At 40.2% G+C, this 17915-nt stretch overlaps 1 protein-coding gene across 2 annotated transcripts in view; it reads right to left on the reverse strand.

The window, feature by feature from the left end:
- LOC105692749 (proline-rich transmembrane protein 4) overlaps positions 1–17915 on the reverse strand; it is an 88152-nt gene that overhangs the window by 16608 nt on the left and 53629 nt on the right. For both annotated transcript variants that reach the window (XM_012412169.3, XM_012412168.3), the window contains one exon: positions 11021–11083. The gene's annotated coding sequence lies outside the window, so the exon portion shown is untranslated. The remainder of the gene's footprint in view (positions 1–11020; positions 11084–17915) is intronic.

Below are 17915 nucleotides of genomic sequence, written 5' to 3' on the forward strand. Positions count from 1 at the left end.
CTACACACGGGTATATATACGGGAGCATGGAACTTGGAAGGCACGTTCCATTATTCCCGGAATTCATTCTTCCCGAGAATTTTCGGCGCCCGTCTTTGAGCTGATGATTATAAATGTCCCGGGGTACCTTCTTCGTCCCTTTTTCCATTGCGCGTGGAAGAGGCTCGCTTGGTTTTCTGACGCTAGCTGCGAAGCAGCCCATGGCGCGGAGACCAGAGAAGAGAAGAGAAGAGAAGAGAAACGAAACTGGGAGCTGAAGAAAAGGGGGAGGCTATTTTACCTCCGGACAATAATGCCCAGGATACGCCGGGGGGGATGCAGTTATAACGCCGCGACCCTATAACGCTCCTCGATCCCCGTCTACGTGTAGAAAGAAATTAGGGTATTACATATAAGATGTGTGAAATAGTCCACCTTTGCATTGTGCAATTCATTCTTTTCTTCACGTCGGCGTGTCGCCCGACGAATTGTCCTTTTCAATGATCATTTTTGCACCTGGCGCAAAACGAATACCGGCTTCACACCGCCGACGGTTCGCCTCTCTCACTTCATCACGACTCACGTGCTTTTATGGGCACTTACTAGATTTTTCTCCTCTCGCACCTGCCGTCCAAACACGTCTCTTAATAACTACTCGACTAAATTAGCGAAACGCCCCCCGAACATGCCCAGTAATTTCGTTTCGGGATTTCCGAAATTACCGGACACTCCGATCGGGGGTGCGTCGCAAATTTTAATTGCAGGTATACCGGATCGAAAATTTTTTAAGAATACCAACTTTTCACTCGCCAATTTGTCGGACATCACGAGACGAGGTTGCTCGTTAATTTTTAGATTTGAGATGAGAATTTTGGTGGTTCTCTTCAATTTTTTTTTTTTTTTTTTTTCTTTTTCCATTGCGTATCCCAGCAATTGAAAAGTACGAAGAATTTCTCGATACGACGTAACGAATGTTTACTACCAGAGAATCGAGCTTTTCCGAGTTATTATAATACGGAAGACACGACGAAGGAGGGTGGCGCGCCTCCTTTCGAGAGTTCGAGAATTAACAAGCTCTATCAGTTTGTTTTGGCTTCGGGAGGGTATTTTACTTTCGTACAAGTTGGTGGTATTCGAGGCAACGTACTCCACGCCGCAGTCGTGAGTTGGAAAGGAAGAGAATGAGAAAAAGAACATAGAAAGAAAAGAGAGCGGAAGAGACACGAAGAGGTGAAACGAAGCGAAGGGGGCTTTTAGAAGCGTCCCAAGTACCGAAGAGCGAAGCACGGCATCTTGAAATTTATTTCGCGTATAGAATTTCCTTGAAAATTTAATAAAACTCATCCCCGACGCCCCTCCCCTATTTCCGCACCACGCAGTACACCGCGGGGCCACTCGACTCCGTGCGAGCAACTAACTAATTTTCATCGAGGATTAAAACCACCATTCCGCGCGACTGCTAAACCTCCTCATGTCGCAGGGCGTTGACTGATTGAAAATATAGGTCTTCTTCTTCTGCTTCTTCTTCCTCTTTACGACGCTTCGCTCGACTTTCCCACCGGTTAGCCTATTAAAACTTCCAACGAAACGTGGCACCCCGTGTTCAACCAAGTGGCAATCCGTATTATATAACACCGCGACGATCGCCTATCATTACCGGCCAAGTCTACCTCCGAATAAAAACAAATTGAAAACTTTCAAATATTTAGAAAATAAAATTCCACGCGTACCCGCGCGGCAAAGGAAATTCAATTCACGGCATTAGAAATCCCTGGCGATAAAAAAAGAAAAAGAAAAAAAAAAAAAGAAAATTTCGTGAATATTGACGTGCCAACAAAGAGTTTAGATATACCTACTTTCATATAGATGTAACGCTCCCATTGTATCTTGGAACCAACAGTGTACCGCGTCCCTTTCCCTTAAAATATCCGCGATATTGATTGATTGCGGATTACGCAGGGGGGGCTTCGCCGAGTATTTCCTTACATCCGTCTATAGAAAAAAAAAAAAGGGGGTCGAAGGAAAGAAGTATACGGACGGGGAAAGGGCGAGGGAAGAAGGTGTTCATCAGGGTAGGGCGACGAGGGAGAGAAGAAACTAGGGAGAGATCCCGAACCTTGGCTTCTTTCCTATGTACACGTAAAGCGCGCAGGGCTTCTTCTTCTTCTTCTTCTTCTTTTACTTGTTCCTTCTTTTTCCGTTCACCCCGCAATGCAGCAGCGCGCCTAGGGTACCATCTGCCATCGTTTCCCTGGCATATAGAAAATATTCACAAGTACCGAAAACCGGCGCGTAAAGGGCGCGTTGCAGGATATGCGTGTAAAAGTGCGTGTTTCTTCCTCAACCCCGTCGTCGCGGCACATGGATAGGTCAATCCATACCGACATATTGGATATACACACACTTCGTGTACAGGTATACACGCATACGCGTAACGTGCGTTATATTACATCTTCTTGAGGAACTAATGACCAGGTAGAGGGCTTGGCCAAAGGTTTTCGGGATACCACCTGCCAAAAATGTCTACCAAATTGCTCGCGCACCGTCTATCTGTGCGAGTATACCCGTGTGCGTGTAACAAACTTCAAATTATCGTTATTAGTTCATCGTTCGAGTCGCGAGCACTCCCACCTGAAAAAAACGGAGAAGGGAAAGTCGTGTGTATAGATACGCTTTTTACCCTGCTCCCATTTTTTTCCGATCTTCCGATCGTTCGTTTGTCTTTCGATGTTACCCCTTGGCACGATTTTACTTTCTCGCGTTTACTTTCTTTCGTTATTTTTTTTCTCTTCTCGATTTCCAGAAGACACCGCGTATCGTTACGATCGTCTTTTTCTATTTTTCACGCAAATTACGAGAGATCGGGTACGCAATAAAACCTGCGTCAGGCCAGCAGATAGCCGCGTCTGCCAACCGTTCGTACCTTCGTTCGTTCCGCAATAAAAATCAATCAGAGAACCACAAATGATTCATCCATTCCGCCGCGCATCACATATACACACACGTACACGTATATGTATATATAACGCATTATGAATCGGCACTCTAATACGCGGAGGATATAAACCATAAAACTGAATACGGTATATTTTATTCCTTCACAGATTTCCACGGATCGTTCATCTTCCATGACCGCACTATAAAAATTCTTCGCCATATCTCTTTCGTGGTTTAGATTATAGACCGAAGGATATCGGCTCATCATCTTCTTTTACTGCTACTTCTTCTTCCTCCACTACTGCTATTGCCATTGTTATTATTTTATATCAGAGTTTCTTCCGCGGAGCAAAAAAAAATAAAATAAAATAAGTATGAGAAATAAAATGAAATAAACTTCCCGTTCATGTGGGTACGTACGTGCATAGCGCGTGTATGATATGCAAAATATATATATGTCGTTAATTTTGTGTGTTCGAATAATCCCGCGATGAATGAAGCAAATAATATAATACGACAATGATTATGATGACGGTAATAATGAGAACAAAATTAGCGTAAATAACATAAATTAGGATATACGGAGCATTGTGTTAATAGCTGCAAATGTATGTACGGGGGCAATTCGCGTCAAAATCAGCCACCCAAAATTTTCATTCAACAAATTATGTATGTACATATACGGTACATAATATAAACGACGATGTTTCCATTAATCCGGAGATTCGTCGCAATTGCATACGTCAAAAACGTGCATAGACCGAAGCATGATTTTATTCTCACAATAAAAATTTTACCTACGAAATCGCCCGTCCGCGCGGCGGTCTCCTTTTCCCCTTCTTACAATACACACGTATAGTTGTAAAAGGTAAGAGAACACTCATCGTTCGAATATAACGAATAAGAAGAGGAAGTAAGAAAAAAAAAAAAACAAAAAAAAACCGGAGGAAATAATCGAGCAAAGAAAGAAAGAAATTATACAATAAAATAGGAAATATTACGAGACTTAATCCTCAGATAGCCAATAAACTGAAAGGTTTACGACAACCGCACGTTACTACTGCCTAAGCTTTCAACACACGGATTACTCAGGTAATCCGTATTTTGGAGGATGCGTTAACTCACTGTAGGAGTCTAGCATATAACACTAAACCAAAGTACACAATGCCTAGGACTGCAGGGGCTGGCCGCATATTCGGTCTCCACACGCACGAGCCGTATACCTCATCTTACGAACGCGCGTTTCCGTGCACGCATCGGGTGTGTGCGTGTAGAAAAATACGTATATATATATATATGTACAAGAAAATATGTTTCCACATAGGTATGGGTACTTTTCTGGCGACCATTTACAGACACGTATATACCCGCGCTTTCGTGTACACACGACTCTTTCCGCGGCTGCATCATGCAGGGTGCGGAGGGCCACACACGCGCCTCTTCACATCTGCTTCCTCTTCTAGTACATAACTGAACCTAGATTGTTTGATGTATATAAGTGTATATATATATATATACAGGGGGAGTACAAGGGCGGCGAGGAACTTGAATGTACTATGAAATATGTGTGCGTATTATACGTGAGGAAAGAATGGATCGATTTTCACTGTTTGCTGCAGTTAGACGGTCACTGTACAACAGAAGGAAATATACGTGTAACGCGAATGCATTGAAATATTTTCGCAAAAAACTTTGCTTTCGGAACAATGGTTGTAGGTAGGACGCGTATTACGTGCATCCCGTCTACCTGACTATGCAAATTTCCAAGCAATCGCGATGAGGAGCCGCTGGTAAAGTTTTTCTTTTTTGTCGACAAATATCGCGAAAACTACACGTAATACCGATATTCTTTACTCGAGCGCGAAACTGCTGGTTATAACAGCTGGTCGAATAAATTTTCGGAAAATATTCCAAAAGTTGTTCATTTCAACGGGTGGGTAGTGTACTTTTCTTTATTTCCTTCTCTCGCGCGACACTTTATTTTATATATCATGCACAATGCATGAGTTAAATCAAGTTTCGTTGAAAAAATTTTTCCTTCCTTTACTCCTCGTTCTTTATTTCGCCCTTTCTTCGTTATTTTGGAAATTAAAAATTAGAGTTCGTTCTTTTCCTTTCATTTCATTTCGCTTTTTTCTCATGATGGGCTATGAATAAAAGTAAAAATCCTTAAAAGTTAAAATTGTATCTACGAATTAGTCGATCACTTGCTGATAGTTTTCAGGTGTATAGATAAACTGAATACTTCAGGCGACCCCCTGATGTGCGAAGAAAAAAAAAAAATGGCTGAAGAATATACAACTTTCAATCTACTACAGTATGTAAAAAACAATATAGTAGAGCTCAGACGTTACGTTAGAGAAAAAAGCAAAATTATAAAAAGAGATAATAAAAAATGTAATATCACGAAAAATGTAAAAGTAAATTCTGACAAACGAGATCGGCGAAGTGAATTTTTTTGTGCGCTATCAAATTGACGGGGCCTTGTCAAGGCGAGATCCCGTCTAGAAGTGAAGGTAAACAATAAACTTCAAAATCAGAAGAAAAAACGCTATAAAATAGCGAGGGTCTTAGACACGGCAATTTCGAAATTTATGCCAAATTACACAGAGGATAATTAATCGTACAGGTACGTCAAATGTGTCTGTATAAAATTCAGGTAATTAGCGGGATAGGTCGATGGATAATTGAGGAGGGTCTGTATTTCCATTTCGTTCCCTCCTCGGCGCAGTCCTCTCGCACTCTCGTACTATATACAGCAGTGAGGCTGGTAAAAGGTTATATACATATTATATATATGCTTTAAAGGTGTACATATATTTATATGAATCTCTATATATACTTGTATGGGTAGGTAGGTACTTTGCGCACGTACGCGCTGAGTAAAAACGGTTAGAGTTTCACGTTTCAGTAAAGAGGGGTGTGCTTGAGCTTCGAGCATTACGACTATATCTATATATTACTATACATATATATGAGGTTATAGACATAAAATTCGCACGTTTTCATTCCGGTTGTTCGGTCTCGACGTGTCACCTGGTATCATTGGGTATGCGACATCGTGAGAGTTGAAGATTTGATAATTATTTCAAGATCGTCAATCGATTACTTTCTTTTTATGCTTTGGCATCTTTCTATAGAAAAAACCAAAAAATTTCGTACACTCTGCGTAGGGAGAGATAATGAAGCGGTATAATATCATATAATAAGGATGCTGCAGCGAAGGGAACGAGAGATCTACACGCGACCGACCCTCTCAACGAATAAGTATCGCCGTATTCATAATTTTTTTTTTTTTTTCTTCTTCTTCTTCCTCTTTTCAATTTTTTCCCTTCGCATTCCTTTCGCAAGAATTTACAAAAGTCGAGTGTATAATACATCTGAAGAGAGAATTACGTAATTAAAAAAAACTTCAAAGCGTTATACACGTTTATCAAAAAACAAGACAAGAAAATGGAATATGAAAGAAAATTAAGTTGAAAAAAGGAGAGAAGAAATACGAACTCCCTAGTCAACGATCCTCTATTGTTTAATTGTGAGTGAAGGTACGTTCCCTCTCTGCCTAATGTGGCTTCTTTTCCTGCCCTGTGAGCACTTTCATCCACTTGGCGAAAAACTATATTCGCGAAAAATGTAGGCAAAAATAAAGGTAAGAAAAATTCATTTGCATTTCGGCGAAGAATCACTAATGACATGGTTGTACGTAAGATGGAAGAAAAACACGTGATGACCTAATTGCAAAATTACACCTGCAATTCAATTTCCATATTCCTTATTAATGTTGCAGTAGATACGATATAGGGGAACGCGAGGCAAAAAATGATGTTTGAGGTCCTTCTCCATCATTTCAAACAAATTTTTACGAAATTTTTGGGGTACCCCATTCTGCCCCGCGGTGTCTTACTATAAATATGACAAACCCGAATTAATTCATAAATTATTACTCGAAAGGCTAATAGTTTAGACGCGTAGCTATATTCGTGTTGCACCGTAGATTTTGCTGTGTGTATGGATAATGTATAAAGCCGTGCAGGAGAAACACGTATTTCTATATCATCCGAACAATGTTCGCGATTGTTTCCCCCGGTATAGAGAGAGTAGTTGGTAGCTAGGTATAACGTGTTACGAGTTCTATCGCATAGTGAATAGTACAATGGACTCTCTCTCGTTCCCGTTTGCACTGAGATATTATGTACACGTTATATAACTCCCGACAGGAATTACTTAGACTACATTCAACCGATCTAATGACAAAAACTACCCCTTCGATAGTCCGAAGCAGCGGCGTATTGGAATTATACATATAATATACATACTTAAATCCTAATTGATTCGCACTCAGTTTCTACTAGCCGCGAAGTGCAATTAAAACCTCGCGCACTTAACACGTAATTGACTGCAATCGTTATTAAAATTTAGATATAAAAGAAGAGAAAAAAATAGAACGAAAAAAAATAATCTCCTTGTTAAATCGGCGAATTACTTCGTCTCGTTCTCTTTATCTCGTCTTCATTTCACATTCATTGAATTGGCAAGAGAAAATTGCTATTCTCTCTATCCAGCTATACGATCGACCTGTTAAAAAAAATCTTTTTCTCCTTATCTCCAACCACGTCGACTTTTCAAGCGAGACTTGAAAAGATCGCCAACAGAGAAATGATGTGTACGCTGTAAGGATGAAGACGAAATGGATGGAGTTACCAAAGATTAGATGAGGTGGTAACGTTTTGTGATTCATCTGAATATGGACCCACAATCGGAGTCAACATTTCCGTTCGATCGATCTAAAGATTCCTCCTAGCTTATTCACTTACATCATCATCGGCTGCAGAGCAGCAAAGAAATTCATGGATTCATGACGCACAATTTTATATATTGACTCACGATCCTGAATCATTCCGAAAATTCTCCAAGTCATTTCCTATCATCGATGTCACCATTTTTTTTTTCTTTTCTTTCTCCAATAAAATGGATAAAAATCTCATGCTGCAGAAATGGAGTGAAGTAAAACGGCACACGATCCTTGAAAATAGAAGTTGAAGAAAAAAGTAAAACTAGAAAGCAAAAAAAAAAAAAAAAAATGCAAAATGATATCAAAGAATAAAAATATTACCCACTCCGCACGAGCGTCCTTGGATAAAAATCAAGCGCGACGTGAATTTTTTTCTTCTATTTTTTTGATTAAGTTTTTTGTATTGAAAAAGGTCGCGGGTCGGCGATATACCTTATACAACCTGTACGTTCTATCCACATGCCAAGGTGGTATATGGTAGCGTGAAGTGTGCGAGCGTGCGATAAATTTGAATGTCGTTCTTCGACTATAATGCTCTCAAAGCACACCTGCATCAGCGAACCCAGTAGCGCACCACATCATCGGTAGGTGGTACGGGTACAAGTAAAGCGCAACGTAAACATGAACGGTTTGTTATCGTCGCCGCATGCGCGTGTACACAGGGTGGTGGTCCCCCTCCCGCACACCGTTACACGCCAAGCTTTTATTGGATATAAAAATAAGACGCATTCAAATCTCGTTCACGCAACGGAGAGAGACCTACATACCTATAACAGGTTGGCTGTACGTAAAACAGGTATATTCGAGCGTACGGATACTCGAAGAACGGAAAAAAAAAAATGAGGAGGGGGATGAAAGAAAAAAGGGAACGCGATATTTTAGGCGAAAGAGAAAAAAAAAAGCTTCGCTCTTTATATTTCACGCGTATGAGGCGCGCGGGTGATCCACCCTTCCGATATAAACTTATGTGCGCGAATGTTTCTGCAGCGAAGGAATTAAATAAAAATCAAAGAAAGTTTAGCAGTTAATCATATCGAATGGGTTCGATAATAAAAAAAAACTTCTCGAGAACTCGCTGACATTTCTTATTATAGATCGATCGCGGGATTTCATCGTATACCGCGGTGCACAAGTGCAGATTCAATCTTGAAATCACTCGACGCGCGGATAAAGAGTTATCGCCTCGAAAGAAATGTGTTGATCAATTTTGCGTTTGATGAAAGATTAGAACTAAAAATGAAAGAAAAAAAACGAAATAAAGAGAAGGTATAGAAGAATCAACCCTCGAAGTTCGCCTTATCTCAACGAGTTTTCCATCAACTCTCGAACTTGAAGCTTATTCTTTTTTCATCCTCTTTTTTTTTTTATCGTTCACTCTGCAGATGATCGCTGCGATTCATCAAGGTCTACAAAATACGTACGTCTGAACAAATTTTAATTTTTACGTCGCACCGTTTTTTCTGAAAGCCTAAAAATTGTTTCTTCGCATTCTTTTTTCTACTTCAAACCCTCGAAGAGCGCATAATTTGAGCGTACATAACTCGAGTAGTAAATACATAAGGGGTGGCAATTGGGTGTTAACTTTTCTCGAGTAAAATCGTACGCGCGTCGCATGTGAAGCGGGGTCCAGGTAACGATTACCATCGACGATACGAGGTGTTGGTATAATATAGGTACGTGTTATTAGTCGGGTTGCAGGTACGCACGTTACAGGTACGACGCAGGCAGACCATGAGGGTATCTTTTAGTTGAGAGTTATAAAAGCTCGCGATGCAGCGGCAGCTGCCGCCGCTGCTTCTGCTGCCGGGTTTTCAAGTAGATGCGCTCAGTGAACCAATAAATAACCGACAGAAGTGGTGCCCAATTCAAAAGTGATTACAATGGGATTTCGGATCGAAGGCGGTGGTTCAGAAAAAGTATATCCTATGCCTGATGGCTGTCTGCCGGTACGTAGAGAGGTAAGTAAGTATGGATATAGGTAATGCGGCTACGTGTATTCACGCACACGTTTATAGTTGACACGGTAGAGCGCGGTGGAAACCGGGCCTCGTATAATACCCCATTAAATTCATAGCGTTTCGGGTCGAAGGTATACAGGATCGCTAGGCTGCGCAATGGAAAGAGGAAGAAAGACGAATGAGAGGAGAGCGAAGAAGGAGATGGAGAAGGAGAGTAAGAAGCTGGAGTATGAGGTACAAGGGTCCAGAAGAGGCAAGCGCACCCGAGGACTGCTTCGGCAAAGATTTTGATCTGGAGCACGCCATCGAGCGAAAAAATTGCCGACCCACTTGCAGCTTCGAGAGAAGAGAAAAAAAAAAAAAAAACTAAGAAATAAAAAAAGGCAACCGAGAGAGAGAGAGAGGGAGAAGTAGAAAAAAAGGCGCCACTAAATTTTGCGAAAAAGTAAAAAAAACGAAAATACAAAAAAAAAGAAAAAAAAGAAGTTTTCCTACGCTTCTTTTCCATCTAACGCTGATCGTTGCACGCGAGTTATACGTTCCTAATTGCTTTCCATCTATCTTTTTTCTCTTCTTTTTCCTTTTTTCCTTTTCTTTTTTTGTTATTTTTCCATTATCTGCACCGCGATGCGCGATGTATAGCGCGAGGGTTTCGCGTCTACCTCGATTGTTCGTTATTCTACAACCTTTATACTGGAAGTATGATAATTTCGCGGATATATGACGATTCGAAGGTCGAACTTTTATCCTTTTGTACGCGGATAATAGACGTGGTAGCACAACGGCGGGGTTATACCTATAACCCATTATACATCCTACTCACATGAACCCCATTCACCTTCACAGCTAGTTTTACGTAATTACGTGTCTCCAGTTACTCGCGCCTTGCTTTTCCAGCTCTGCACCACCCTCGCGCTCTTTCATTGCCCTCCTCTTCTTTTTACATCTTCCGTTTCTTTCACTATTTCCCTAATTTTACGCGCCCACCAACGCCGGCATTTTCCACCATTTATTATACATATCCTTTAGTCATTCCACACCAGTTGTACAACTATTTTTCTTTCAGCTCCCCTATTTCTACGAACACTTTCTCGACCGACTTCAAGTGGATTTTTGTCACACTTCGGGGGCCACCGCTGAGAAAATTTTTTTGCGTCGATCGTTCGAAATGGCTGTACACGAATCAGTACAGTATAGTACATTCAGAAAGACAGAGCAATTATTCAAACGATAAAATAGGGTGCGCTGCGTCAAGTCAGACGTACATGATGGAAATAGGTTTTCAACTTGTCAAATGTTCCTTTTTTTTTTTCATAAAAAAAAAAATAAATTTCTATTTCGTTTATATTCTCACCGCGTTTTCCGAGACGCCTCAAGGTGCAATCCACCGCAATCCTCTCGCTTCCTCGCGCAGTACCTGTAGCATATAAAATAAAATTGTAAGCAGGTGTCAAAGGTTATGGTTTGTACATGTCGGTATTATGGAATGACGTATATAAAATCGAAGGCCGTATATTACAGAGATAGAGGAGAGAAAACTAATCCGCATCTGCAGTGCAGCGTCGAAGATGAAAAAAAGGAAAAATGACGCATCGAACAGGTACATCGGAGCAACAACGTGTACGTCTGTGTAAATTGAAAGAACGGGTAAAGAAGATACAATAAATATAGATAAATATGATATAAGCGTAATAAAATATATATAGAGAGAAATGAATAGTATATAGTAGTTATAATGACGCGGGAGTTAAGGTGAACGGCGTATCTATATATATATATATATATATATATATATATATATATATATATAATTGAAGAAGATCCGAAAGGGACTGAAGTTGGCTTGGCTAGGTAGGTAACGGTGCTCGGAACAAAGCCGCCTGCTGGCATTCCTTGCCCATCCTAAGCCCTATACCTTTAACGTTATAATCAGGTTGGACTATAGAGTTGAAAGATGTACTAGAGTCTTCTTTACCAGGTTGGCATACCATATCGGGGATACGAAAGCCTAAAGTCCATCGTAAGATCGCCGCGCGCCTCGCCCCTCGGAAACACACACCATCCGCATCCACCTTTACCTCGAACATCTCCGTCGGTGCAACGGCGACGGCGGCAGAAGCAGATGAAGAAGAAGAAGAGGAAGAGGAGGAGGAGGAGGAGGAGGAGGAGGAGGAGGAGATCGTTCTTCGGTAGTTGGATGGATGCGGTGGCAGACAAAGAGAATCGACGAAATCTCTTTCGTTGATACAGGAACTCGTACGATATGGAGGTATATTTACTCTGAACGACGAACACTGTGCAGCGCCCGATTTCGATTCGTTCCAATTCTGATTCGTTCCGATTCACCTCGGATAGAATTGCGAGAGTGTAAGAGGGAATGAGAGAAACAAAGAAGGAAGGAGACCGAGAAGGAGTCCACAAAAGAACCGCCCCCGCGCACATCGCGTCCCGGTAGCTGTAAATTTGTTTTCAAACTTTTCAACCAAACGCCGCAATAAGTTCAACGTTTTGTAAAATAATTTCTTTCAACTTTTTCGAATGCTGAAAATCTCGAGAATTTTAAGAAGCTAATTTTTTTCAACAATTTATTTATTTATTTCTTTTACAAATTTTTACTCTACAACTTTCGTCGCGGTTTATCGGCGAATGACAGGGAAGTTTAGTCGAGCGGTAGAAAATCTACGACGATTCGCGCGTCGTTTTCTCTCATCGAGTATGATCGAAAAATATTTTTTTTTCCCTCAACTTATGCAAAAATACGAACGCGAGTCAACTTCCCCGCTCCAGAAAGAGCCCTCGAATTGCCAGACGTTCGATAAATTCCGTATGAAAGGGAAAAAAAATTTCGTTCTACATAAATATTCTAAACACGGGGGTTGTGAATCTATAGGTATATATCTGACGTATGAATAATGAATATACATGTATATATACATACTGTATTTACATGCGTAAGCAACCCGAAAAAGAAGTACATAAACATTTTTAAATAATAATGTTACGGGAGTTTGAAATTTCGTTCATTCTCCTTTGCCTTACTTTACTATTTTCATTTCTTTCATATTTTTACCTTTTACTTTCTCCTTTATTCTTTTACCCTGCAGAGGACTGTTAGCCCTCGGAAAGACGCCGCGGATGAGGAACGAATCGTTGAAGACGAGGAGGGGTATACCTTCATACTGATACCTTCATACTGTATAAAGGTTTATAAACGACGGAACCTTACGGTGCCTTAGAGATGAGGAGGAGCTGTTATTATACTCTCAAAAATTCAACGAGGAACGCCGCCCCGTTATGCGCCCAGCACACCAACAATATTTAAACCACTTTTCAAAGTAAGCGACCAGCCAAACGGCTAAATATAAGTAAAAACTAAAAATTAATTAATAAACCAAAGGAATTAATAACACGCCGCGAGTTTATAAACTTGTAATGGCCGATCGAAGAACATTGATTTCCACGAATTTCTCGAGTCATCGAAAAATTTTTTCAGTTCGCAAAAACGGAATATCAATTTTTTTATCATTACGCAAGAACAAGTATCCCGATGGAGAAAACTCTCCACTTTTTCGTTGCTCTTAATTCCTAGCCCCGGATATTCTGATAACATGACGGAATTATTCGGAGGAATATTTCTCCCTCGGGTATGAATAACCCGGTGAGAGTCAAAGTCCATAATTTATATAACAGAACGTTTAGTGATTTAAGTTAATTAGTTCAGGTGGGAATATTTAAAGTATTATGCAGAATCGTTGATGGCAGGCAAGCGGCACGGCATATACAGTCTATGCAGGTACAAGTTATACCTATATATAGGTAAAAGCTGGTGAAGGTCCAACGTTGAAGTTATAAATCTTAGCATCGCAAAAAGATCGAACCTTAGAGCCAAAGTAAGTGACTTAAAGAACTCGATTATCCGGAGGGCTCCGAGAACTTTTGCAAACTTCGTTTTAATTATCTCGGTGAAGCGGGATATAAAATGAACGTAAAGAAAAAACGAATAAGAATAAAAGAAAAAATGATAAGAATAAAAAAATAGAAGTACGTAGGTATAGCTTTGTAGGATTCAATGAACGAACAAAATAGGTATAAAAAAAACCAACAACGAAATAACGTTGATAAAATAAAATAGAAAGAAGTGTGGATAAACGGAATGGAAAAAAATTTCAACTCGCCGTAGAAATAAAATGGTCGGTAGCAATAAAAAAAAGTTTGCAAAAAAAAAAAAAAAGAAAAGGAAAATTCGTCTGTGACAAAATGCTCGAGGAACGCGCAATAGAAAATACTCGCTGACGTCAAATATAATATTCGATATACGATTGTTATTTGGGTCGAAGCTTTTTCCCCGTAAATTTTGAGGGGGACGATGTGGTGAGAAAAATATATCTGTATACAGGCATGCGAATGTAAGACACCGTGTATACATGTTATAAAATAAGGGAGGAAAGAGAATAGAGAAATGGGATAAGCGTCGTCGGGGAAGAAAATATGCGTGAAAACAACAAGAAACAAGGAAACGTCAGATATATACTATCGCGAGAAGAGAGGAGAGAGAGAGACAGCTAGCCAAAAAAAAAAAAGGGAAAAAAAAGAAAAGTGATGGAACCACAAAGGAGCTTTTACGCAAATGACGTTATACCGGTTGCCCGCAAGGGACATCCCAAGGGTTAAAATATACCTATACGTTCTCGTATATTATCTCCTTCCTTTTTATTCCTTTCTCGCAAAAGTTCAAAAACTAAATTTCACCACCGGCACAAGACTCCTGAACATCGTCGCCGATATTAACTCGATTTCAAAAACCAAGTGCGCGTCCCCTCGATTCAAAGATTCTTCAGATTTCAATACGTATCGATTGTACGCAACGTATGTGTTATTATTATTGTTATTATTTTTATTATTCATCTCAACTCTGCGGGTATACGTCCTTTTATATTCAACAACGTAATACTATAGGTACTATCTTTTATTCAAAATTTTCAAGAGCAAAAATAACACGAAATAAAGATATAATAGACGAAGAAAAAATGCGTATATATTCATATGGATACAAGTTATTCGCGCTATTCTTCGTACCACATATGTGTAAACGGTAAATATATGAATACGTGTATGTGTATGTTATATTTGGAGCGTGTATCTCGCGCCCCGCGGGATCTGGCAACAAGATCTTTTATGTAGAGGGAATACGCGGTGTATTGTATTAAATTTGTTGGCCGACGTCTGGAATACAAGAATCAGCACTATTTTGCGAAGATAGAAAAATTTTTTTGGAGAGCAAACCGTGCGGAGTCTGTAAAAAAGAATAACCAGATAATATACACGGAGTTGGAACACCTGTAATCCTACAAGTGTAAGGATGATATGAATATTTGATACTCGCGTACGATACGTAAAGTAGATTGTTCTTATCAACCTTTGCACTATACGCTCTACGCGTGAAACGATTTTTTTTTCGACAGCCAACTTTCACCCTTGATAAATATGTGCGAATATCAAATCAACCTACGTACACTTTGCTCACTTTTTACAAAGTTAGAAGAAAGGGTGAGATTCTGTTCGTTTTTAAATTGAAGTACCTGCACCTACTGCGCTACTCCATGAATTTTCTACGAAGTTAAAATTCCATCCTTTTTTTTTAAGCTGGGCCGGCGCCATATTTTCGAGCCAACGTAGACAAAATATTTGAATACCGTAATTTGATTTTTTTTTTTTTGGAAAAATTTTCGAGTTCCTTTGCTACTTTGATTTTCTCGGTTTTTTTTTTTTTATCTTTCAGGGCTGTATCCCTCGGTATCGTTTCTAAATTTTCTACAGAGTTGTTGCGGTGGAAAATTGTAGCACGAGAACTATGTGTATATACCTTTCTAACCTACGCAACAATGACACGCTCCAGGTGCCATTAGATAAATTTTGTCCTCAAAAGAGCGAAAATTGGGTTTTACATGGGAGCGCGTGAGTCGATGTGGAGTAAGAGCGAAAGTCGCGATAGGGGGATAAAAAGAGCGCCGTAGGGGAGGAGGGAACTTTCAATGTTTTATAAAAAGATAAAAAACTGAATGGAAACAAAAAAAAAAAAAAAAAATCGTGAAAATAACGACAACTCGGTCGACCAGCCTGCCAACTGCCTTCGCGGGGTCTCTCTGGTGGGTTGACGTTTCAATTTATTTCCCACCGTATATAGTTGGGCGGGTATACAGGTATAGTTACACCGCGGAGAACGCAGTTGTCAAATACATTGGTCCCACGTACGTTTCAAACAAATATTCGTGTGCACGTATAAAAATTTTTCTTCCTTTTTCGATACTTGCATGATATAAAAATACACGAATAAACTCAATTTATTGTTAATATCTGCTGTCTAGCGCGCGTTGAAGCACGACGTATAAAAAGAATTGAAAAAAATTGAAAAAAAAAAAAAAACCATAAAAATCTACACGTATTAGGTTCCACGTGTCTCTACGACTGGCGCATTCAAATTCGACAGAGAAGTAAAAATTCCTCTTTTTGAAAAAATTTTCTCCCACTTCTCACACGTCGCGTTCTTAGTTTTGTGAATTTGTAACCGAATCGTTTCGCGTATTCAAATAACTTTGACGGTGTAGTACCTATACAATAGGCGATGCACGTTTCTCGTTGTGTTCCCATTAAAATTACTGCCTCTCAATTAAATCTGCGGTTCAAATAACCAACGTACGTACGCGTGCGGTGGCTGTTGGTAGAGGGAAGAGCCGAGAACCGAGTGCTTTTCTTCCAACAGAAACAACCAACACTACCGTGACAGCGACGGAAACACCGGGAGAAATTTGTGCCGCACGAGTCGACGTCGCTTATTCCGTCCTCGTAACAGTCGGGGAGCGAGTTATCAAAAATCTACCCTTATTTCGTACTTCGCGGGAGGCTGGAGCGGAGCAATTTCATGATGATAATAATGATAATAATGACGGCAAGAACAATAACCGTAATAATAATAACGATGAGGTATAACCAGTTTGGGCGATAATTTGTCAAAATTAGAAAATGGCAAAACGGGGTAGGATGTAGCACGTGTAATTAGCGGAGATACAACGAGACAGGATTTGCTGCAAGCGCGCGGCGGACAATATAATGTTGAGGAGGACGAGGAGGAGGAGGGGGAGGAGGGGGTGGAGGATGAGGAGGAGAAGGACGATGATGAAGGTAGAGGTGGTTCGGTAGAGCGGAAGAAACGGGCGAAGCGGTCGAAAATTAATTAATGGTGTGGAATTGCGTGCGAACGAGCAATTTCGATGCGTCAAATGCCACGACGACGATGAGTCGGGCATGAGGCAGAAGGTGGAAGTTAGAAGGGGAGGGAGGCAGACTGCAGATTGGGAAAGAGGAAGGTTCCCGCTGGTGAACTCTTAACCAGTTGCCAATTTCGATTGATTAGATCGGCTCGAAAATACGTCCGATACGTGATCTTCCTATGCAGGAATTTTAACGAAGCTTCTGTAAAACGAGGTGATATAGGTGTGCGCGTACAGCGATACGTAGCCAAGCCATGTTGTGTAATTAAACGAACAAACAGAAAGACGAAAGGGGGAAAAAACAAAAAAACGTTGATTCAAATTTATTGAATTGAAATGAAACGATCACGCCTGCAAGTATACAGGCGCCAAAGGATCGTGATTAACGGAGAGAGAGAAGGTGAAAATAAACAAAAATAAATAAATAAATAAAATAAAAAAAACCGGATAACGAGAAAGTATAATGATATATGAAAATGAAAATAAAATAGAAAGAGGGATAAAATTATCATACCAATAACGGTATAATTTTAGAATCAAATTATTTCTTCACGTTTCAAATTTCACTCAATGAAGTGAACGTCGCGCACGTGAAAGAATGAAATATGGTCTTATCGGGTTTCAAATTTCAAGGGAATGACAAGGGAATTAATTTATTCCTAGAACAGAGAATTTTAAGTAGGACTACAAATTTCTTCGACCAAACCGTCAAACTGTGATTCTACCGAATAAATATCAAACACGTAGAGAGGAGAAGAAAAGAGAAATACCGTAAAGCAAGTTACCCGCTGATTGGGAAAAGTAGATCCAACGACGGAATTGACTTTCTATTCTCTCGTACGCTCCCCCCCCCCCCCTTTCTATCCACGGGGATAAATTTGTTGATCAATCGGGGGGGATAGCTGATGTACGGTAAAAAATAAAGTACCTACCCCAACGCGGTGGGTACCCTGTGCGGGATTATAAGTAAGTGTTCATCGG

The sequence above is a fragment of the Athalia rosae genome, chromosome 4 (assembly GCF_917208135.1).
Source record: "Athalia rosae chromosome 4, iyAthRosa1.1, whole genome shotgun sequence".
NCBI classification, from domain to species: domain Eukaryota; kingdom Metazoa; phylum Arthropoda; class Insecta; order Hymenoptera; family Athaliidae; genus Athalia; species Athalia rosae.